Here is a 24596-nt window from a genome sequence, read left to right on the forward strand (position 1 = left end):
GGGCGACGCTAGTTTTAATTATGTCACGTACACGTGCGTATGCGCACAGACACGCTCCGACTGGTATTTTGAAATTGTTTTTTTTTGTTTGATGTTTGATTAAGTTTAGTTAGGTTTACATGTACATAAGTAGTTTTAGTTAGACATTTACTATTATTTAGTTTTAGTATTCTTCGTAACTTTTCCAAAGATTGCCTTGATTTATATAACCTAAGAAACAAAGGTAGGATAATAGAATGCATATACTGTAGACCATTGGTTCTCAAAGTGGGGTCCGGGGACCCCCAGGGGTCCTTGGGGCGATACAGGGGGTCCCCAGCAAAATTAGTTAAAAAAGCGTCGCAATCATTTAAACCCCTTTTTATCCATATTTTATACCTTGGCTATTAAAAAATAGCAGATCTACAAGCTCACCGGGTGCCACGCTACGAGCTTGTATCTGCTATTTTTTTTAAATCTTGAAAATGTGTGCAAATATCTTCAACTCTATTTTTTTAAAATACATTTTTAACACAAATCTTTGCTTCTGGGGGTCCCTGGCACAACTCATTTCCTGGTGGGGGTCCACGACCACATTCATATCAATTTGGGGGTCCTTGGCATGAAAAAGTTTGAGAACCACTGATATAGACTAACCTGTGATGGTGGGAAAATAACTAAAACAAAGATGGACGCTGATAAGATTAGGCTATCCTGACTATGGCTTGTGAAACGCGTTTTGATCTTTCACTCTACTGCCCTGGCTAGACCAACACAATCTCAGTGGTGGAAAAAGTACTCACATTTTTTACTTGAGTAAAAGTATCAATCCTGCAATGTAGAAATACAAGTAAAAGTCCTGGAATTCAAAGTTTACTTGAGTAAAAGTACAAAAGTATTGGTATCAAAATGTACTTAAAGTACCAAATGTAGAAAGCACTCATTATGCAGAATGTCCCATTTCACAAGTTCTCAAAAGTATACAAATCTTTTGAAAATAGACGATCTACAAGCTCACAATGCGTCGCGATGCACCGCATTGTGAGCTTGTAGATCGGCTATTCTCAAATGGCCGAAATGTATATAGGGTTGAAGTGGTTAATGTATGTTTTGTAATCATAATCAATCTACAAAGTAACTAGTGACTAAAGCTTTCAAATAAATGTAGTGGAGTAAAAGTACAATATTTGGATCCGAGATGTAGTGGAGTAGAAGTAAAAGTATTGGAAATACTCTAGTAAAGTACAAATACCTCAAAATTGTACTCAAGTACAGTAATGGAGAGACCAGATGGGGGTGGTGTTGCGCATCTGCAACAACTAACTTGTACGCCATGCACCTACTACTACAGCATAGTACGGCTATCATGTAGCAGTGTGACAGTAGTATGGGAACGAAATGCGCGGGCACGCACGTGCATGCCGGTGCATGTGGGCGCACGTATACTCCTGCTCAAAAGGCTGGTGGGACGTTGCGGTGGCGAGCGTGAAGCGAGCACTAGCCACCTGGTGTTAATTTAATTCTTGAGAGTGGCAGTGCGATGCGTTGTAAGCTAGCCATTTTCTATGTGAAGCCACTAGTGTGCCACATTGCATTAATCACCCTTATGTGTGCCTGGACACATATGGGTGTTGTACATGCACATATGCTCATATTTGTACACATGTGTGTGTGTGTGTGTGTGTGTGTGTGTGTGTGTGTGTGTGTGTGTGTGTGTGTGTGTGTGTGTGTGTGTGTGTGCGTGTGCGTGTGTATGTGCGTGCGTGTGTGTGTGCGCTCGCACACGTGTATGTGTATGTGTATGTGTATGTGTATGTGTATGTGTATGTGTATGTGTATGTGTATGTGTATGTGTATGTGTACGTGTACGTGTACGTGTGTGTATGTGTGTGTGTACAGTATGCACGTGTCTGCTTGCTGGATGTTGGCAGCGTGCCAGGTATAAATTGCCACCTGTGAGATCGTTGAAGCCATATGGGTTTTGGTGTAAGCAGGCTGACGGCTGGGGCGGGGGGGGGGGGGGCTACAGGTTAAGATGTGTCACATTAAATCCAAGAATTAATTAGGAGGGAGTGGTCTGAACCATCTGTATACCAGCTGCCTCTTCTTTAATACCACCGCATATCATCGCCAGAAACCTCTTATCTCCAAAGTTTTTGTGTTTTTTCGTAAATTAGCGATTAACTTGAAGCGACGCGTTTTGAGCTTGCGGATCTGCTACTTTTACTATATATTTTTATTAATCCTGAAAAGTAACATTAGCCTGTGTCAGAACAACACAACACACCACAACCCACAACCCACACACACACACACACAAACACACACACACACACACACATTAAAACCTGGGGTTCAGTGCCGCCGCGTACAGTATATACAATCACGACAGTGTTTTGCCAACACAACTCGCTGAGTCGGCTGAAGCAGACTTCGCAAAGTTCGGCATGCCTCCGTCGCAGACAAAAACTATACTTTATCGACAAAAACAAAACAAAACAAGGGGCATAAACAGACAGTTCTTGTTCTTTCATTTCAACCAATCAGAAGAAGGCATGGGCGGTCCTTGGCAAAACACTGTCGTAGACGGTAAATAAGCTTCAGTGCTTTGCTCGATCACACTTTGGCCGTGTTGGGGGACGAGGGCTAAGTGGTGGCCATTCACTTCCCCAGCCCGATTTGCGGGGGTGTGGCGCCGATTCCATCCCTCCTCCCCCCCACTGCGTTACTTATCGGCGACTCAATCATTAAGAATATCCGATTTGTTAACACAAAAACACAGTGTTTTCCTGGAGCAACAACTGCTAAACTTCTTGACAAAGTCCCGGATGTCCTTGCTTCTCTCCCCTCCTCCGTCACAATGATTGTCCCTCATGTGGGGACCAACGACCCTTATTCAGAACTAACTAGAATCCATTTCACGCGTCTCCTTGATCTCCTCAGCAGCAGCGGAAAGTCTGTTTACATTTCCGCCTATAATGAGATGACCAAAATAAGGACACCAAGTTGAATGTGGCTAAAATATATTTTGTAGGGTATATAATTTACCTCTGTATTTCACAACACGTCGCATCATGACACGTTGTGAGCTTGTTGATATCCTATTTTCACTATTATACATTTTTTTTTACATTTCTGGAAAATGTTTATGAGTACGGTTTAATGCATTGATATTGAAAATACAATAAAATGTATTTTGTAACTTACACTTTTGAATATTAATGAAAGCATGCACTTTTGAAAAGGCAAGTACCCTACTCCAGACAGTACTTTAACTCAAGTACACATTTGACTGAGAAACGTTCACTTGAGTAATATTTGAACCAGAAGTATCTATACTTTAACTCAAGTACTGGGGTTGAGTACTTTGTCCACCCTTGCATAACACAGACACGGAATCAACAGAACCCCACAAATGGATCATCTGAAGTCCTTAACCTTTGCATATCCTTTCGCTTCCTCTGCGCGCTTATAGCCTTTGTTCTCTTCTCTTCTCTACTTCATTTCTCTTTTAATTGCTCTGTCATTTAAGCAATGCTCTTTTCGGAGTGCGGCTGGAGAGGCTTTTAAGCACCTTTTCCCCCATAGGCTTCAAAAAAGAAAAAAGAGAAAAAAATGAACAAAAGAAATTTCAACCTTGCCGTTTCCTTTGAGAAAGGAAAGAAAGCGACGTCTTCTCCGGTTTCTGTTCAGAAAAGTGTCGTCATGTCGGATGTGATGACTTATGAAGGCCGATCATTCACTGGAAAGTGCTTTGATCACAAAAGGAGAGGAAAACGGAGACTTGGATGTTCTAATCTATAGTTTCAGGCAGTCTGATGTTTCACAGAAGTTATCCTCACATCTGCATCTCCTCCTGGAGAATCCTTCAAAAGAATTCTGCCATGAACAAGGACACGAACAATTTCAGCAATTCTTTCATGGTTTACGAACCTTACGTAGAGCAATGGTTCTCAACCAGTGGTCCGGGGACCACCAGTGGTCCTTGGGGGGGTACCAGGGCGTCCCCAGCTAAATTAGTTAACACATAGCGTCACAATAATTTTAACCACTTAGCTTTGGCTATTCAAAAATAGCAGATATACAAGCTCATAGCGCGGCACCGAGTGCCGCGCTATGAGCTTGTAGATCTGCTATTTTTGAAAAATCTTGAAAATGTGTCTATCTTTGAATATATATATATTTTTAAAGCGAACATTTTTAACTCAAATCTTTGGTTCTGGGGGTCCCTGGCACAAAACATTTTCAGATGGGGGTCCACGGCCAAATGTATATCAATTTAGGGGTCCTTGGCATGAAAAAGGTTGAAAACCACTGACGTTGAGTCCATTGGGTTTCCTATTCCATATCGTCTCCGTCGGGTGTACACCTCATTATTATTATTATTATTATTATTGTGTCCAAAACTGTTATTTTTCAGGATTCAAATTCGAAAACAGCAAAAAAAAAAAGATCGACAAGCTCAAAACGCGTCGTTTTGCGCCACGTTTCGAGCTTGCAGATCTCGCTTTTGTGTGACACACTGTCGTACCATCAAGTAGGGCGTTAATTTACAAAAAAAACACAAACGTTTAAATATGGAGATACTGTAGGAGGTTTCTGCCCTGCAGCAACGATATGCAGACAATATCAATACAATTTCCACTTGAGTTAAAGGAGAATTACGGCCAACATTATTATGACGTTATGATATCCTAGGACGAGTGGTACAGTACAGAAATTCCATAACTCTATAACAGATCCGCCACAGTTAAAAACCTGTGCCTATAGGTCTTGCTTTAAATGACGTATTTTATTAGCTTTTTTCACCTTTTTTTTCTGCAGAGGTCTGATGTTTACAGTGAGAGAACATTACGCAACCTGTTCTTCTTGAACGTGCTCGAGCGTAGGCCGAGGTTTCACGACACTTATGGCGCCTGACCGGAAGTGTCGTGAAAGCTGTCCTTACGGCGCCAGTGGTGTACAAATTACAAAGTATGACTTTGGCCGTAATTCTCCTTTAAAGTACTAGGGTACTTCCTTTAAGCAATACTTAAGTATTCAAAAGTACAAATTACAAAGTACATTTTCTTTATAATAGGATATCTACAAGCAGTAGCATGCAGATCTACAAGCTTGGTGTGACACGTTGTGAGCTTGTACCTCTGCTATGTTCACTATTCTTGAAATAGGGCTTATGTAAGTAGTAAATTCATTATTATTTTTTGAACGTTTTGGTCCCAAGGGTCCCTTAGTTTATGAAACACAGGATAAGATGTAGATTTCCTTTGTGCAAGCACCAGTGGTGTAAAGTAACTAAGTATATGTACTCAAGTACTGTATTTAAGTTCAATTTTGAGGTATTTTTGACTTTACTGGAGTACTTCCAATTTTCCGTACTTTTACTTCTACTCCACTACATTTCAGAGACAAATATTGTAATTTTACTCCACTCCAATTAATAGAAAACTTGAGTTACTAGTTACTTTGTAGATTTTGATTATCATTATCATCCATCACCATCGCCAAAGGTGACCAGCTACAAGGTGATCAGACCTGAGCAAACAGTGTTGTAGTGCTACTTTTAGAAGTGGGGGAGCGCCCCTATAACTTTTTTGTTTTTTATTAACATTTGCGTGCACGTGCACAACACACGCGGACACGCACACACTATAAAAACATGCAGGCGTAATATCAAAACATTGTGACAGCGCACCTTGACCAATATGAAACAGTACATTACAGTAAAGTGTGAATTACATCAATAAATATGAATGACAAAAATATGCATGTGAGCATATATGTATAGCAACAAATGCATGGCAAAGGGTGTATTTTTTCCTAGCAAAAGCCTACATTTGTGTTGGATGTGATTCATATGAATAGTTTTCTGTAGCCTAGTTACAACTGCAACTTATAGTTGTATTCAACGCATGTTCAGGAGTAGAGACCTCCCTCTGCTCAACTCGGCCACTCCCGTTCTCTATCACCTTATCAAGTTCACCTGCGTTGCTTATCTCTCAGCCAATCCACGTGGCAATCATCACAGTATAAAATACACCTGTGATTGTATCACTTACCCGTTTGATTTTGCTGCATGTAAAATCCAAACAACCGTGAGTCTTCACCGAGAGTTCGTTTTTAAAGTCCGTGGAGCGCAGAAGTGAGGACCCGAAGGAGGCGGAGCGAGGACGGGAGGAGGCGGAGCGCATAAGGGAGCTGGCGGAGCGTGGACAGGAGGACCTGCAGACCGAAATAGAGGCTCTGATGCAGCGCAACAGCCAACTATTCAAGGAACTCCAGGTCCTCAAAGGAAAGTTCCTGAAAATAAAGGTCACATGATTGGGCCTTTCCTCCTTGTTCAGAATGAGCCCTAGGAGTAAAAACTTGCATATATTCAAGGAAAAAGCATCAGATTGTCAAACTCTCAGACCCTCAGATAATAGCCCAGTTCCAAGTATAAACGACTTAATTTCATTATTCTCGTTTTCTATTTATTATGCCTCTGTCGACAACGCAATTCAAATGATCAAATCTGCTGCCGCAGGTGCATTGTTGGGTAAAACAGACATCACTGATGCTTTTTAAGTGATGCCTCTTCACCCTTCTCATTGGCATCTTTTTGGGGTGAAATGTGCGTTAAATTCACATTCCGTGTCGCAGTAGCCTGCGTATCTTTGATTTGTTGTCAGAAGCACTATGCTGGATTCTTTCAACAAATTACAAATTGCTGTTCGTTCTCCATATTTTACATGATTTTCCAGTTGTAGATTTCTTCTAGGAAAATCAGGGAGTACTTTACACGGACAAAGGCTCCAACACCTCCTTCGCTATGAGGATGATGAGTTCATGGTAGTGGACGAGGACGTCTCTCCCTTTAGTTTCAGCAGAGCCAAGAGCAAAATCCTCCCTGTCAAAGGAAAAAAACGGTGCACTCGCATAGTATTTCTCAACAACAGTTAAAGGTGTGGAATTATGGAACACCAGCAGTGAAGAACTAAAGAACTGTAGTACCTTACCTAAGTTTAAAAAGAAAACATATATATATATATATATATATATTTGATACTATGTATATGTATGTACTGTATATGTAAACATATATAGTTACAATAGGGGTAGAGCCAGATAAGCTTAGGCTTCTTTCTACTCCTTTTCGAACAATTAAGATTTTATTATAAAGGTGAAAATTACTATGCATCACCACATTTTTTTATGTTTTATTGTACTTTTGAGTTATCGTTTTCTGTATTTACTTTTTTTTCTTGTATTTTCTTTTTTTAATGTTCAAAATAAATAAACAAACAAACAAACGAACAAACAAATCAACATTTAGCTTGACAGCGTTTTAATGCAAGCATCGCTGCTTGACGAAAAAATTAAATCGCATTACAGAATTTCCGAAAGCTTGTTCAGAGTTAACTTCACTGCCTAAACGCCAACTCTCTTTTAGGCCACCTAAATTTTGCCATGTGAATCATTCCTCAGGGCTGCTCGCGTCTCTTAGACAAGGCTAAATCTGTCATTAATCTACATGACTTAATCCTGTTAGATGAAGGATGTCAATCCGACATTCGTTTCTGGTCTGCACTGCTGGACCACTGGAATGGTATCTAATTTTTCTATAATGATTTTGTTGAGACTTCTACATCCCTCAAATTCTTCACAGATGCTGACCCGTCCGTTGGATTTGGAGGGTTTTATAATAATCAATGGTTCGCAGAACATTGGCTGGTCGAAATGACCACTATGGCATCTAATCTGAAATCTATTGCATTGTTTGAATTGTACCCAGTTGTCTTGGCGTACTTGATAATGGGGGAAGGAATGGAAACGTATTTCTGCGATAACGAGGCAACAATTCATATTATCTATAAAGGTTGTTCTTCTATCCCAATAATTAATAGTTTAATCAAACGTTTGTCATGGACTTGCATCAATGGTAATTTCATTCTGCGTACTACATATATTACGGGCTATACAAATTCGATACCTGATGCTCTGTCCCGAATCAAATGTCAGGAATTCAAAGCGCAGTGCCCCGACGCCAAGCCAACCAGCCTGCCTTGCCCTCCATTCTATCAAGCGAACCTCAATTAAATGCAAATTAAAGTCTTTTGAGTTCAGCTGCCAAGAGTACAAGGAATGGGTGGTCAAAAAGCACATTAAAGGCGTATGATTCTGCATGTTTTTTATTTTGCTCTATCTGTTTGAGTATTTTAATTAACCCAATCCCAGTCAACATTCCCCTAGTATGCATGTGAATCTCTGCATACTTACCGTACTCTAGATGTGAGGGCCGTGTAGCAGCCCGAACCTCTAGTTTCTCAGAATCCCATGAGCTTCAACCATCTCCAATTAAAGTGCATGGACCCTTGAACATGTAGTATTCTCAGTCATCCTTCCATTCGTCTGCTGCACAACGGCCTCAAAAAAGATAAAAGGACCGGATTTCCAGTGCCCTCTCTATGCACGTGAAGTCTGCAGTGTGCTCGGCTTCCGGTTTGAAGACGCTGGTACAGAAGAACTGTCAACATGACGTCCTCTGCGGAGAAAATTAAAGCAAGTATCACACACCTACAAATCGGGTGCAGTACGTTAGTCCGACAGCTGTGACGGCCCTGCCCCTCTGCCTCACTGTAGGCTAGCCGGCGGAACAGGCCGTCAGGCCAACTTGCTACACCTGGGGTTATGGGTGTGGCAGAGTATATAAGGTCCTCTCCTTGAAACCTTTGGATCTCTCTCCATATCCTCTCTAGAGCCTGTCTTGAGTGCCACCTGGTCTGAGTGGGCTCAGCCCTTTTGTTTAGTTTTGCACTTTCTATACAACACGCACACAGCACACTCCACAGATTCACACACTGCATACATACTGACTACTGACTTATTCACACCTCATTCCATTCATTTTGTTTATTGCTTTATTTCTTAAGTTATAGTCAAATACATATAAATTTAAATGTTTGCATCATGTGTGGACTCCCTTCTTTTGCCATGTAACCCTAGTGCATGACACAGCGCATTCCTCCGACAGCGCAGCGCTCCGACGTTTCAATACTAAACCCGAACCAAACCCGCACCCTAACCCTAACCGCACGCGGATGCCACATAGTCGGAGAAAAGGTCTGTCGGATTAACGCATGCCTCCCCTACAAATCAAGGATGTATGCATCGGAAAGGGAATTGATGAGACTGAGTTTCAACTATCACAGTCTGGCTTCCAGGAAACTGGAGATCAAATTAACCAAAAATGTTAATTTCTTCGGTCATGACATTTGTGTGGGGTGGATGCAGTTCTGCGATCAAGGCGGCCACACCCATGGCCTATGTAGAACCAACGACAACAAAGAAGCAATCAGAGTCTTTGGATATGAACAAGAAAGCCGTCCCATCCTGGATCAACTCCCCAATATGGCAGGACGGCCCTGGGCGGCAGATACAGAGTATATCACCATGAATACCAATATGGGCTTGCGGATGGTCAAGACCTTGGACTTTCCTCTCCGCAAATACCCTAAGATATGCAGCACACCATCAGCTGATTACAGGTTGATCAGTTGGATTTGGAAAGAGCTCTTCACCACCCTCCTGGTCGCCATGGACATGCAGAGCCAGGAAATAACTGAGCTTGGACGGGTGAAGTGGCACCTAGACATGTCCTACACGTGAACAGCCTTCTACCGTGCGGTTTAAGGCAGAAGGGGGCGAGGGGCGGGGCTGGGGGGGCTGGGAAGCCACGCCCCTTCCGGGCATGGAGCCGTCTTAGCCGGCGTGCCTCGCTCCAAACAAACAATGTATCGCGACGGAGAGACACGCATCAGCTGCAGGGACCCCTCTCATTGCCATCTGCAGCCCGTTAATGAAGCGTGTGCACACGATCAGTCGCAGTGGGGAACTTTGTTTCATTGACTCGTCTGGCAATATGGACAGCGAGAGCACCAGGGTATTCCTGCTCGTCACGCACAGCTGTGCAGGTGGTTTACCACTTGGGATGATCCTCTGTCAAAGTGAAGATCAGGCCACTATAGTTGAGGGTCTGCAGCTGCTGAAAGAGTTGCTTCCAGAAAAAAGCCTTTAATGGAAAAGCAGGCCCCACTCTTTTCATTACATTACATTACATTACAGTCATTTAGCAGACGCTTTTATCCAAAGCGACTTACAATAAGTGCATTCAACATAGGTAGGGAACAAAACTACTAATCACCAGAGGTCTTAAGTGCATTTCCTGTAAAAACAAGCAACCAAGAGTATACCTAAAATCGCTAAGGTAAAAGTGCAATATATAATATTCATGACCGACGACAGTGCGGCAGAGAGAGGGGCACTGCGCCAAGTCTTTCCCCAGGCAACCCTGCTGCTTTGTTCATTCCATGTCCTCCAAGCAGTGTGGAGATGGCTGTGGAACAAAGACCATGCCATAACACTCAAGGACAGAAAGATTCTGTACACAGTTGTGAAGGACCTCCTTTATGCAGATGAAGTGGCACAGCTGGAGCAACTCTACAAACAGGCCACGTTGTTAAGAGGTACAGTGTACCCATGTCATAGATAATCATATTTTAAGAATAATTCCTCTATCTGCTATGTGTTTAATGTTGTTTTCGTCGTGTTTTTAGCTACCCTAGGTTCTTGAAATACTTACAGCTTACAGCTTCAGGAAGGCCATGCCAACATGTGGCAATAACACAAACAACTTTGTGTTATCAAGTATAGGGGAAATGCTGCTAATTGTCCCAAAAGTGTTATTAAGTCTAGGGGAAATGCTGCTAATTGTCCCAAAAGTGACTGCAAAAGATTGCTGCTTGTTTGAAAAATCTTTATACCCGTGTTTTATCATGCCAATAAAGCACCTTTTGAATTGAATTTGAATTATCTGCCTTTCTAATTAAATATCAACACTTTGCTATGTGGACCATCAACCCAAAATAGACCTTTGTTGACCCCAGGCCTGTACTGGGGTTGATCAGGCCTGTACTGGGGTTCACAAAAAAGAAGCAGGTTTTTTCATCAACCCTATTTTATACTTTGTTATACAAAGCTGTTGTGCAGTAGCTTGGGGAATTATTTTATAGGGAAAAATACATCAAAATATTAAATATAGAGATACTGCCTGACAGCGACAATGTTGTAGCATAGTTGTGATTCATTCAATAAATTAATGGTATGTACTGGCATGTCTCTCTCTCTCTCTCCATTGTCACCTACATTGTACAGCCCAAACCCTGTACAAATCACAATACATTTCAAAGGGTGGCTATGAAAACTGTGACGTCAAGGCTGAGTGTGTGTGCGCGCGCTTGTGTGTGCGTCAGACGCGTCGCTAGGTCTCTACTAGGTCGGGGGCTTAGCCCAGCAGGCAACGGGCACATGCACGCGCGCGCAGCGCGCGTGCATGTGCCCCTCCTCCTGCGCGCGCGCGATTTTTTTCGCGGATTTCGCGGATTAGGGTGCTTTTCCCCCCGTTTTTTGTTACTTTATTTCGGTTTTAGGGTTAGGGGTAGGGTTAGGTTAGGGTGATAGATATATAATTAAAAAAAAAAAAAAAAACTTTTAATTTTTTAATTTTTAATTTTTTTTTATTGGTGGCTTTGGACAAAACATTGGTGGCTATAGCCACCGAAGCCCACCCCTAACGACGCCACTGGTGTGCGTGCATGCGTGTACAGAGGAGGTCTTTGTTCTCACTGTCGCTCTGTGTTGCTCTGTATGTTAGCCTCTTGCATTGTGTGTCGGGGGTTTAAAGGCCACCATACACACGTGCTGTCACAGGTGCAGGGACAGAAGCAGTGGTGTAAAGTACATGTACTCAAGTACTGTACTGAAGTACAATTTTGAGGCACATTTATTTGAGCGTTTAACTTGTAATTGTGTAACTTTGTTCTTGCATTAATCAAAAATGGAAGATATTTTTTAAATCTCGTTTGAAATGACCACACCTGCCTACCAATGATGTCACTGGTAGGCTTCTGACCAAACCTGCCTACTGATGATGTCTTCTTCTCATCACCCAGTCCATGACCAGGTTGTAATGCAGACATAACACAACCTTGCCTCACCCCTGTTTTGACTGCAAAACTGTGTTGACTATTTCCAATTGCGCACGTAGTATTCTCCATAAGCTGTCTCTGTGAATACTATTGAAAGCCTTCTCGAAATCCACAAAGTTTATATACAGTTGCCTCTGTCACTCTATCGACTGCTCAATGATGTTGAAAAAAGGGTGATGCCTCGGAAGTTGTTAAAGTTGCTGAGGTCACCTTTCTTTGGGATCTTCACAATTATGCCTTTTGTCCAGTCATCCAGTACCTTCGTCCCCTCCCATATGGCTGTGACGAGTGATTTTAGCGCTTTAGCTGCGAGCTCTTGGTCTGTCTTGAACAGCTCTACATTTAGACTGTCCTGCCCAGGAGATTTCCCATTCTTGAGTGCTTGATGGAGGAAATGATTTATTCTATCTCTGGTGTTTCAATCTCAACCTCAGGGTCAGCCTCTGCTTCTTCTATATCAGCCTATAATGTTGTGGTCTGTTGAGGATTTCGCTGACGTGTTCTGCCCATCGAGTTTAAATTTCTGTTTCAGATGTTAGGAGTCGTCCATCTTTGTTCGTGATCCATGTTGGTGTTTCGTCAATACTTTCCACAGATCGTATTGGTGATCCTGTATACGGAAAATGATCTCCACAAACTGTAAACCTTTCACACCAAAAATATGTTCGTATGTACTGTACCGAAAATACAGTGAATATTCTGGCCCAAAACCACCTTCTTATCCTGTGTAAACAGGAAAACATGGCTACCATCCTTATGAGGTGGTGAAAATGGATTAGGCATGTAATCCGTAGAGAGCAGGACAACATCCCCCAAACTGCCCTTCACTGGACACCAGATGGTAAACGTAAAAGAGGCCGATCTAAGAACACCTGGCGTAGGGCAGTGGAGGGAGAGCTGAAGACCCTACATCACACCTGGGGTTCTATAAAGACACTGGCCCAAAACAGACAGGCGTGGAAATATTTTGTTGCTGCCCTACATGCCAGCCGGCATAAAGGGCAGTAAGTAAGAAGGACGTTTCATGCATGGGGAACGTAAACAGATCTGCAAAGCCTCAACGTAACTTCCTTGGGCTTGGTACTTCCACCAAATTCCAGTACTTCCATTTTCAGCTAGGTCTAGTCCAGCATGGTGCCATTTTAATGGCATTATGAGCATTAGTGAGGAACAATTATATGAAGGTTAATTGAAATCGGTGAAGTGGTCCTTTAAGTCAAACACTGTCAAACAGAAGGAGCCAGCAGAGAGCCAGTCAGTGTCACATTAAGATGGGTAGAAATAGCACAGAGCCATGGCAACAGGCAGGGGGGACATGTGAGCGCACACGTACGCACGCACGCACACGCATCATGTACACACTGTGATGGTAGTGATGGTTATTTATCATAATGTCTCTGTGATGGTAGTGATGGTTATTTATCATAATGTCTCTGTGATGGTAGTGATGGTTATTTATCATAATGTCTCTGTGATGGTAGTGATGGTTATTTATCATAATGTCTCTGTGATGGTAGTGATGGTTATTTATCATAATGTCTCTGTGATGGTAGTGATGGTTATTTATCATAATGTCTCTGTGATGGTAGTGATGGTTATTTATCATAACGTCTCTGTGATGCTAGTGATGGTTATTTATCATAACGTCTCTGTGATGCTAGTGATGGTTATTTATCATAACGTCTCTGTGATTCCAACTTGGAAATATAGATTTTTTTTGGTTGAAAATTGAGATTGAGATGCAGACTAACCCTGTTTTTTCTTATCTTTGAACGCCCTTCAGAGCAATATGTGAAAGTGTCACAGTTCGGAAGCTGCCGCTCCTTCGGCCCCGCCCCCCCCCTCTCTTCTCTAACTGTTCCCTGCCTGAGCCTTTGATGACCGCAGCACGCCCGGCTGGCGGCCCTTGTGGCCAATGACTTTCATGTACTTTATTAAGCCCTTCCAGCCGGTGCTCTTTGTTCGGACATTTTACCTGTTGGCGTTTGTGTGCCTGTGCCGTGTCCTCTTTTGCTTCCCTCTATGTTTGGGGTTTCTGTTTCTGTTCTGTTCCTGTTTATCCAAGTCCTATTTTTCCCGTTAATACCCTGTTGTGTCCTGCTTTTGGGTCCTACCTTGTTCCACCGAGTCCACACCGTGACAGAATGTCCGAACCAAACGTGGACCCAGCGGGACACGCGTCCGTTGGCTACCAGACCGACGGCCTCGTGTTCGGTCCACCTACCCTGGAGGTCGGGTTAGACATGATTATCGACGTGTTAGCTCGCCTCGAGGCGCGCCTGCTCCACATGGAGACCACGCTGGTCGGTGGCCAGCGATCCATGTTGGTCCGGACCAAGGACATCTGGGAGCGGGTCATCCAGGGGGAAGGGCCGTCTCAGCGACCTCGAGCGGCGGCTCCGGTCCGCTCCAGTGCTCGCGCCACGTGCGGCTGCTCTACCAGTGAGTCGATTTCGAGCGTGCTTCCCGAGGCTTCTACCTCCTCGTCCTCGGTGATACCACGGGAGTGGTCTCCTCCCCGTCCCCGGACCCGCGAGAGAGCTTGTCGCCCACGGGCTCTCTCCCGCGAGCGGGCTGGGCTCCGTCAACGGAGGTCGTCGTCGACGGAGAGTGGCCACCTCCTCGGCATCCCATAGTCCCATGTCATTCCGTCTGGAGTGCTGTAAAAGTTTGTTGTCGCATTTCGTCAAGTCAATAACTAAACAGTGAACAGTGACAAGATGTCAGGACAGGACAGTTGGGCAACGGCAACCCCAGAAATGCCATGGGCATGCGACCAACCCCACTCCGCCTAGGCCTGGTTTTGGGTCCACCACCCGTTCCCGTTCCTCGCTTTGCCCGATGGCAAAACCTGAACTACACATGGGTGAGCTCCCTCGCCTGGCATGAAGGGAAGGGATACTTCAAACATCACCAATAAATGGTTCCTGTGTCAGTACGTTAAGAAGAAGGATGACGCTGACAGAGGCAGATGCTGACGCCAGCGGCTCCTCTACAAATGGGCTCCTTTTATCATTTTAACACTGTAACTTTTATCCATCTTTTTACTTTGGACTTTACTTTGAAAGAAGTAGGATTTGTTAACCCTAATCCATTTGCTACAATGGACATTTTAGAATGGGATGTGAAGCCATCTTATACGACAGGAACTGCGTACTCGGCATGTCATAGCCTGGATGTCATTCCGTCTGGAGTGCTGTAAAAGTTTGTTGTCGCATTTCGTCAAGTCAATAACTAAACAGTGAACAGTGACAAGATGTCAGGACAGGACAGTTGGGCAACGGCAACCCCAGAAATGCCATGGGCATGCGACCAACCCCACTCCGCCTAGGCCTGGTTTTGGGTCCACCACCCGTTCCCGTTCCTCGCTTTAACCGATGGCGAAAGCTGAACTACACATGGGTGAGCTCCCCCGCCTGGCATGAAGGGAAGGGATACTTCAAACATCACCAATAAATGGTTCCTGTACGTTAAGAAGAAGGACGACGCTGAACAGAGGCAGATGATAAATAACCATCACTACCATCACAGAGACATTATGATAAATAACCATCACTACCATCACAGAGACATTATGATAAATAACCATCACTACCATCACAGAGACATTATGATAAATAACCATCACTACCATCACAGAGACGTTATGATAAATAACCAACACTGCGGTGCTCCGAGCTGACTTCCTCCTCCTCCCGGTAATTTTTGTATGAAGTTTTGAAAATTATTGTGTGCAAGCCTTTAAGTTTAGTGATTGTTTGAATGTTTTTGTTAATAAATACTGTTTAACTTGAGCAGAAGGTCTGGTCTCTTACTAGTGAAATGGGTGTTGGTAGGGCATTCCACAGTTCGGTTGCAGCATAGTAGAATGCACAGGGGTTCCAGTTCATGCTGGTGTGGAGAGAAATGAGCAGGTAGATATTCTGGCCGAGCAAACACTAAGAATAGGCTCTATGCACAGCAGCCATATTGGAAAGAAATTGGGCCTCTTCTTACTTCCTTCACAGGTGTTACCAATGATACTACTGAGGCTCTGTTCCATTCTGGTCAGGGTGCTGATATTGTGCATGTTGGCTCAATAGAAACACTCCATTTTGATTCCCAAGTGGGCCCTTATGGTGGCTGTGTAACTCTGAGAGTGTACAAATGGAACCAAATGGACCCGTAGGGGTCCATTTGGTTCCATTTGTACACTCTCAGTTATGGGGGTCCTTGAAAATAAGCCAACCACTATGCCACACTAAATGGAACAGAGCCTTAATTAGTATCATTGGTAACACCTGTGAAGGAAGGAAGGAAGGGGCCCAATTCATTCCCAATATGGCTGCTGTGCATAGAGCCTATTAAGTAGGTTAACATGCAGGTACCATAAGTAGGAATGAAGTCAACGGTCAACCCACTTATCAGGACATATACACAGTCAGTATGGCAGTTGTATTGGGATGATGTGGAGGTTGGAAGACACCTGTTTAACATTCAAAGACAGGTCGGTACTGAGAGGGCGGTGGGTTGGAATAGGAAGGAAGAGAGTATTATCACTCGTCTGAGAATTGGGCAATTCAGGTCTTAACGACACACTACATAGAATAGGGAAACATCCAAGAGGAAGATGTACAGAATGTGATGAAGAAGAAACAGTTGAACGTAGGAAGTACAATAGTGAGAGGAATCAGTTAATATCAGTGGTTGGAAAGGGGAAAACATCATGATTTCACTCAGGTCTCGCGAGGCGTTGTGAGCTTGTCGATCGGCTATTTTCACAATTTTTGCCTCTTTCTTATATTATTTGACAATTTGGCCAATGTTTTATAGTATAATTTGTTCATTACTTTTGATGCAGTAATGGTATTTTCTTTTTAGGTATTAAAGGGGTCTTTAAAGTCCTTAAATTGTCACTTCACTATCATTGGGGGTCCCAACCCACATGTTGAGAACCACTGGTGTAGGTCATTACAATGTGGACTGTCACTCTGATAGGGTATTTTGACAAAAAGCATAGCATCATTTTGCTGTATCAGTCTGTATGCTGGTCTGTATGCACAAAAAAGGGTTTTCAACGAAATACTGCTTAACTCCTAAATGGTGTAGACTGCTGACTTGCAAAGAAAATAATTCCAAGGCACTCTGTCTTTGATGAAAAAAATATATATGAATTATTTTGAACAAGGCAAAACATTATGACCAACACATATCGACCTAGAAGGTCTTCATCAGGGTCTGTCTGAATGCCCCAGAAAAGTAGTCCAATCGCAGCAACTTCTTGTTTTCAGCTGTTGCTTCACCATTGTCACTATTGTGCTAATCACAGCTCACCTCAAGCTTACATGGTCATGTTGGCACCTTGTCACAATATTAGTGCGTTTGAAATTGCACACTATTTGCTATCAATAGAGGCATTTTTGTACATTTTGTGGTTAATTTATTTTTATTTGGACTTAAATGGTCAGAAAAAAAGCAAGGGGTTGACCTTGAAACACGACTGCTCAATCACATAAAAATAGAATAGATAGCTGATGTGATTTAATGTCAGTGGCGAGTCTTTAAACTAATGTGATATTATATTATTATACTGTATCACGTGTGTGTGGCAGGAGGTTTAGGACCCAAGTGCACAGACAGGCAGAGGAGGTCAAATGCAAGGGATTTTATTACTAAAAACAAGACCAAGAACAAACACGGGGAGAAAAAGCACTGAGGAAGTTACACGAGATAAAATACAAGGAGTTTTAAATGCTGGGAAGTGGAGACACAAGTACAAGGAATATACTGCTGCCACAGCAGGCTCTGGAACTACCAAGGAAAACAGGAAACAAGGAATACTTCAAAATAAAAGGAACACAACTGAAAAGTAAAACACTAACTAAAACTAGGAAACAAGGAACACTAGAAAACACAACAGGGATACAGAACAAGACCTCGATCGTGACAGTCACAAAAAAAGTCTGATGATGGTGCAAGCATGGAGCAAATATGCAAAATTACCAAAATTAATTTGTTTTTGCAATAGGTATACAGTCGCCTGTAATGTATGTGTCAGGAGCTACATAATGGATGAACAAATGTACTGCATTTCTACTGTTAATTAGATTGTGACAAAAGGTCCGATTGTAGATGTGCTATTTTCGCTGTTTTTGAATAAATAACAGTAACTAAATGTGTTTGTTGCCACAGTGCGTGTGTGTGTGTGTGTGTGTGTGTGTGTGTGTGTGTGTGCGTGCGTGCGTGCGTGCGTGTGTGCGCGTGCGTGCATGCGTGCGTGCGTGTGCATGTGTGTCTGCTAAATGAATGTAATGTGTGTGTGTGTGTGTATGTATATGTGTGCATGTGAGAGAGAGACAGTGAGGGCCGTCGCAGAGCACATGAAAGTGAAGTGGTCTTCAATCCCTGGCTCCCAAAACCAAATAAATATTTATTGCCTACCAAAATCCATATCTATTAAAGGAGAGTTGCACGCTTTAGGCTGAGCCAGACGTCCAAAACAAACAAACAAAAACAAACTTGAGAGGAAGTCTAACTTTTCCACAACTACAGAGGGACCACTCGATTTATTGGAGGAAAGGGGAGTTAATTTGTGCCCTCCTTCAGCCAGTCAACTGTTGGTTTATCGCTCCCTAGACTCAAGGCCGACAGGCAGCCAAATATAAACATGTATTCACTCTCTACATTCTGCAGGTATATATAATTGTTGCCTCAGACTGTCTGGTGGATATTTTGAGTGAGTGCGGATGTTTATCCATCCGTTGCTACGTTATGACACACACACAGTATTGTATTTAGCGAATGAGAAGTCCTTAAAGCCAAGCAGTTGCCTCCTGGTCTGCTGTATGGAGGGTGACTACATTACATTACAGTCATTTAGCAGACGCTTTTATCCAAAGCGACTTACAATAAGTGCATTCAACATAGGTAGGCAAGATAACTACTAATCACCAGAAGTGCATTCTCTTCTCAAACAAGCAACTAAGAGCATACCTAGCGCTAAGGTACAAAGTGCAATATATCAGCTACCTACTTTCTTAAACAGATGAGACACATAGGAAAATCAAATGAGAAAGAGCTAAAACAAATAAGTGTATCAAATAAAAAAGATCCAATAAAACAAGAGCTCATACAAATAATTGGCAACAAGTAGGCAAGGCTAAGTCCACATGGTGCGTATGGGATGACCTGGACCAGACAGGGGCACAATATTCTGCTGCAGAGTATGCAAGGGCCAGTGCTGAGGTGTAAAAGCTGCCGGCACCCATTTTGCACCAGCGAACATGCAGAGCAGGTTATTTCTTGACTTCACCTTAGCTGCCATCCCTTTTAGATGTTCCTTGAAGGATAGGGTCCTGTCAAGGGTCACTCCAAGATAGGTTGGATTAGAGGCATGCTTCAGCTTGAGTCTGCTCAGATGCAGTTTAATTATCTGGCGGCTTTTGCATTGTGGAGATGGAATACACTAGAAGCAGTTTTAGCTGGGCTTAGTTTTAGACGCCAGGTTTTGCAGAACTAGTCCAGTGTAGCAAGGTCTTCAGTAAGCACCTGTTCCAGTTGATCAACGTGCGGTGCTTGGTATGCCAGACAGATGCCATCTGCATAGATGAATTTGTGGGATTTGGTGGTGGGTAGGTCGTTTGTGGAGGTTGAACAGGGTTGGAGCTAGAACTGAGCCTTGCGGGAGCCCATTTGTCTGCTGTGACACAGTCCCTGTCTTTAGTATGCTCTCGAAGCCATTTTCGCTGATGGTGGTCAGGGCCAGTACTTGTTCTCCTGTGCTGCGGTCCTTGCGGAAACCTGCCTGATCCACACAGAGAATATCCTCTACTCCTGGAGATATACGTTGTAGTTTTAGGCGTTCCAGGATTTTGAATGGAATGCTGAGTAGGGAGATTGGGCGGTAGCTTGTTGGTAGTTTGTGGTCTTTGCCAGGTTTTAGTATGGCAATAACTTTAGCTGTCCGCCATTTATTTGGGATCAAGTTTGTGTGATTCTGGTGTAGAATTGTGTCAGCCCGGTTAGAGGTCAGGGGCCAAGATGTTTCATGAACTCTGGAGAGTTGTTGTCATATCCTGCTTCCTTTCCACATTTCAGGCCCTGCAGGACTTTCTCCAGTTCAGCAATCTCAAAAGGCTCAGGGTTTATTTCCTCACCAAGCGTGTTTTGATCTTTCTTTAGCTCAGTTGTAACTGCTCTTCTGGTGAGTTTGTCTTGGGTTGCTTTTGCAATAGTCAGTAGGTGGGATGCAACTTGGTTGGGTGTGACAGATGCTCGGCTTTGGCTAGGGGGCTTCATGTGCAGCTCCTAGACGGAGGATGAGGCTCCAACATTTCCTGCTAGAGTGGGTGAAATTCAGGTCAGCTACTGTCTCCTCCCATTTATTTTGCTGGGCTGTAGTTAGTTTATACTGTGTGCACTGTGTGCGCTGTTTACACAGACAGTATAAACAGCGCACACAACAACAAGGTCCCTCATTCTAGAAACAACAAAAGTGTATCCAGAAAAAACATATTAAGCTTTTTAGGAGGAGGCCTAATAGGCTCTATGCACAGCAGCCATATAGTGAAGAAATTCACAGGTGTTGCCAATGATACTAATGAAGGCTCTGTTCCATTCTAGTCTAACAGAGTCAGGGTGCTGATATTGTGCATATTGGCTCACTGGAAACACTTTGCTACACCAGTGGGTCTAAAATTGGGGTCCAGGGTTCCTTGGTTCCTTGAGGGGGTTCCAAATGGCCCCTTACGGGTGTGTAACTCTGAGAGTGTACAAATGGAACCAAATGGGGGTCGTGGAAATTAAAAGATAACTACTGTGCTACACTAAATGGAACAGAGCCTTCATTAGTATCATTGGTAACACCTGTGATGGAAGTGATAATATGGCTGCTGTGCATAGAGCCCATTCTAAACCTACACCAGCCATCGCGCCAGCAGAAGCTTCGGCTTCCGCTGTCCAGGTCAAAATACAACGCACCACCACCCACAGTCCCACACTGGGGGAGAAGGAAGAGGCCTCCGTTGCTGCTTCATAATTCCATGGAATTATGACAGCATAGGCCTCTCTCCTACCTGGATCTGACACGTTTAGCATGACAGAACTTTTAATGGGTCCATGTGATTTGTATGGGATTGTAAACGCTGACGCTGAACAACACCATTTGGTTCATGAGCAATATCAAACGGAGAATTAATCAGGGAAATTTGTAAAAATTGCCAAATCAGTACTGGAGCTCCAGCTTTTTAAGGTTTTAACCCAGTAAGACCGGAACGCATCCATGTCATTTTAAGAGTTATTTGGCTATTCAAAAATAGCAGATATACAAGCTCACTGCGCGGCACCGCGTGCCGCACTATGAGCTTGTAGATCTGCTATTTCTTTTAAATCAGTTTTCTGAAAAACTTATGTTGCTATATCAATGGTTCTCAAACTGTTTCTTGTCAAGGACCCCCAAAATGTATTTGGCTGCGGACCCCATCAAAATATGTTGTGCCAGGGACCCACACATTTCCAGGGATTTCACAAATGTTCAAGATTTTTCAAAAATAGCAGATATACAAGCTCGTAGCGCGCTATGAGCTTGTATATCTGCTATTTTTGACTAGCCAATAATGTGTAGTGTAAAATAATGCTTTTTTAGCTCAAACCAAAATGACACAGATGCGTTCCCGGTCTTAATGGGCTAAAGAAAAAATACTACGACTTTTTCTTTTTCTACATAATTATTTTATATCAATGTTATATTATCATTAACATCTTAGCGTACCAGTTGTATGGGGGACCACTTGCAATATCCTTATGGCCCACCAGTGGGCCTTTCCCTTGATTGTGACTTTTGACCATTTTGACCCAATACATTTTTGACCATTGTCATTCATCTCTTCAGGGCAGCCTATACTGATCATCCCCTCCAAGTTTCATGAACATCTGACCATCTGTTCTCTAGTTACTTTTCTAAAGAACTATATGGTGTAAAGTAACGAAGTACATTTACTCAAGTACTGTACTTAGGTAAAACATTTTTACATCATTTTACTTTACTTTTTTCAGTTTTCAGTACTTTTACTTCTACTCCACATCTCAGAGGCAAATATTGTACTTTTACTCCACTACAATTATTTGACAACTTTAGTTACTAGTTACTTTTCAGATATAAATGATTACATAATAAAACATACATTAACCACTTTAGCCCTATTTTATACCTAGGCTATTTGCAAATAGCAGATCTACAAGCTCACAATGCATCGCGACGCGTTGTGAGCTTGTAGATCTGCTATTTGCAAACAGTTAGTACTTTTACTTTTGGTATACTTTAAGTACATTTTGATACCAATACTTTTGTACTTTTACTCATTTTGAATTTCCCACCACTGGCACGAACGCACGCACGCACGCACGCACGCATGCACGCACGCACGCACACACACACTTACACATGCACACACACACACGCACATGCTGAGTCTGATTGCTATTCCTATTGGCAGAATGATGGACTCGCTAAAGCCAGCTTTGCGCCAATGTGGGCTTTTGCAAATAGCTTATGATGCCTCACCCAGGAAATTGAAAAAGGGCCTTAATCCCACCTGTCAGGACACACACGCACACGCGCATGCGCACACACACACACACACACACACACACACACACACACACACACACACACACACACACACACACACACACACACACACACGCACACACAGTTCTGGGCAGCCTCCTATGTTCTGCTTGTTTCACTTCTCTTTCAGAACTTGCGTGATTTGATTTGTTTTAGTCTGTTTTAGCCTTATTCCCCATTGAAGTTGGCTGCCGTGGTTTCCCAGCAACATCAGTGTGCTATATTTCTCACAGAAGAGCTACTATATAAGCACTATATAAGCCACTGGGGAGATAGCCACAGCAGGCCGCCGAGACCACAAAATGGTTAAGGTTGACAAGAGCCTGCAGTTGGAACCCTGCTAATCTTAGTCTTACTAGCCCCCCGCAGTCACTGTGCAGAGCAGAGTATAGGACGCCTCTGCCATGCATAGTCCCAAGCAGTGGTGGTCCTCAGATTTTTTACTTAAGTAAAAGTATCCATACTGCAATATAGCAGTACTCTGTTACAAGTAAAAGTCTGGAATTAAAAATGTACTTGAGTAAAAGTACAAAAGTATTGGCATCAATATATAGGCCTACTTAAAGTACCAAAAGTAAAAGTACTAGGATGTTTGAAAATAGCAGCTCTACAAGCTCACAACGCGTTGCACCGTGACGTGTTGTGAGCTTGTAGATCAGCTATGTTCAAATAGCCTTGGTATAAAATAGGGCTAAAGTGGTTAATGTATGTTTTATAATATAATAACTTATATCTGTTTTCAAATAATTGTAGTGGAGTAAAAGTACAATATGTGCCTCTGAGATGTAGTGGAGTAGAAGTAAAAGTACTGAAAATTGGAAATACTCCAGTAAAGTAAAAATACCTCAACATTGTACTTAAGTACAGTACTTGAGTATGTACTTAGTTACTTTACACCATTGCTGACTGCTGCCTCACCATCCTGAGATGTTCTGGGACGAAAGTGGCCAAACATCAAGGAAGGATGACCCTAAAGCTGGTACTCGTAAATGACCATACCATACTGCCACCAAGGATTATTAGCAAGAGGAGGAACTTGCAACATACTAAAGACGTTAAGAAATGGCTTTATAGGCTCTATTCACAGCAGTCATATTATGAAGACATTCACAGGTGTTACCAATGATACTAATGAAGGCTCTGTTCCATTCTGGTCAAACAGAGTCAGGGTGCTGAATATTGTTGCATGTTGACTCACTGGAAACACTCTGCTACACCAGTGGGTCTAAAGTTGGGGTCCAGGGACCCTCATGGGCTTCCAAATGGCCCCTTACAGGTGTGTAACTCTGAGAGTGTACAAATGGAACCAAATGGCCCCTTACGGGTGTGTAACTCTGAGAGTGTACAAATGGAACCAAATGGACCCGTAACACTCAGAGTTATGGGGGTCGTGGAAACCACTGTGCTACACTAAATGGAACAGAGCCTTCATTAGTATCATTGGTAACACCTGTGAAGGAAGTGGTAATATGGCTGCTGTGCATAAAGCCTATTGCTAACTTTTTTTGCTAAGCTTAGCTCAGAAACGGGGGTGTGTTTTGCCTTAACCAATCACAATGTCGGCCGACGGTCCCGTCCCCTCGGGCTATGGGATCGCTGTACTGTTTAAAACAAGTAATGCGCCGTCTGGCCGTCATCTCGTCCAGTTGGATAAAGAACGTAGTAGCCCACGAGTGTCTCTGTAATGAAAATCAGGTGCGAGTAGGGGGAACATGAGCTATGGGAATCATTCACACAGGTGAACAAAATCATGATTAATAATATACTACATAAGTTCTTGCCTATATGTCATCACGTTAGACAGGAAGTAATTAAAAATATACTTTTAGGGACTTACTAAAAACGTACTGACTTACTAACATTTATTTTAACTGTTTTGGCATCTAATGATAGGTATTATAAAGTATTTTTTAAATCTCTCTCTCTCTCTCTCTCTCTCTCTCTCTCTCTCTCTCTCTCTCTCTCCCATATCTCACTCAGTGGTT

This window comes from Gymnoscopelus microlampas (genome assembly GCF_963454915.1).
Source record: "Gymnoscopelus microlampas genome assembly, chromosome: 22".
Taxonomy (NCBI): domain Eukaryota; kingdom Metazoa; phylum Chordata; class Actinopteri; order Myctophiformes; family Myctophidae; genus Gymnoscopelus; species Gymnoscopelus microlampas.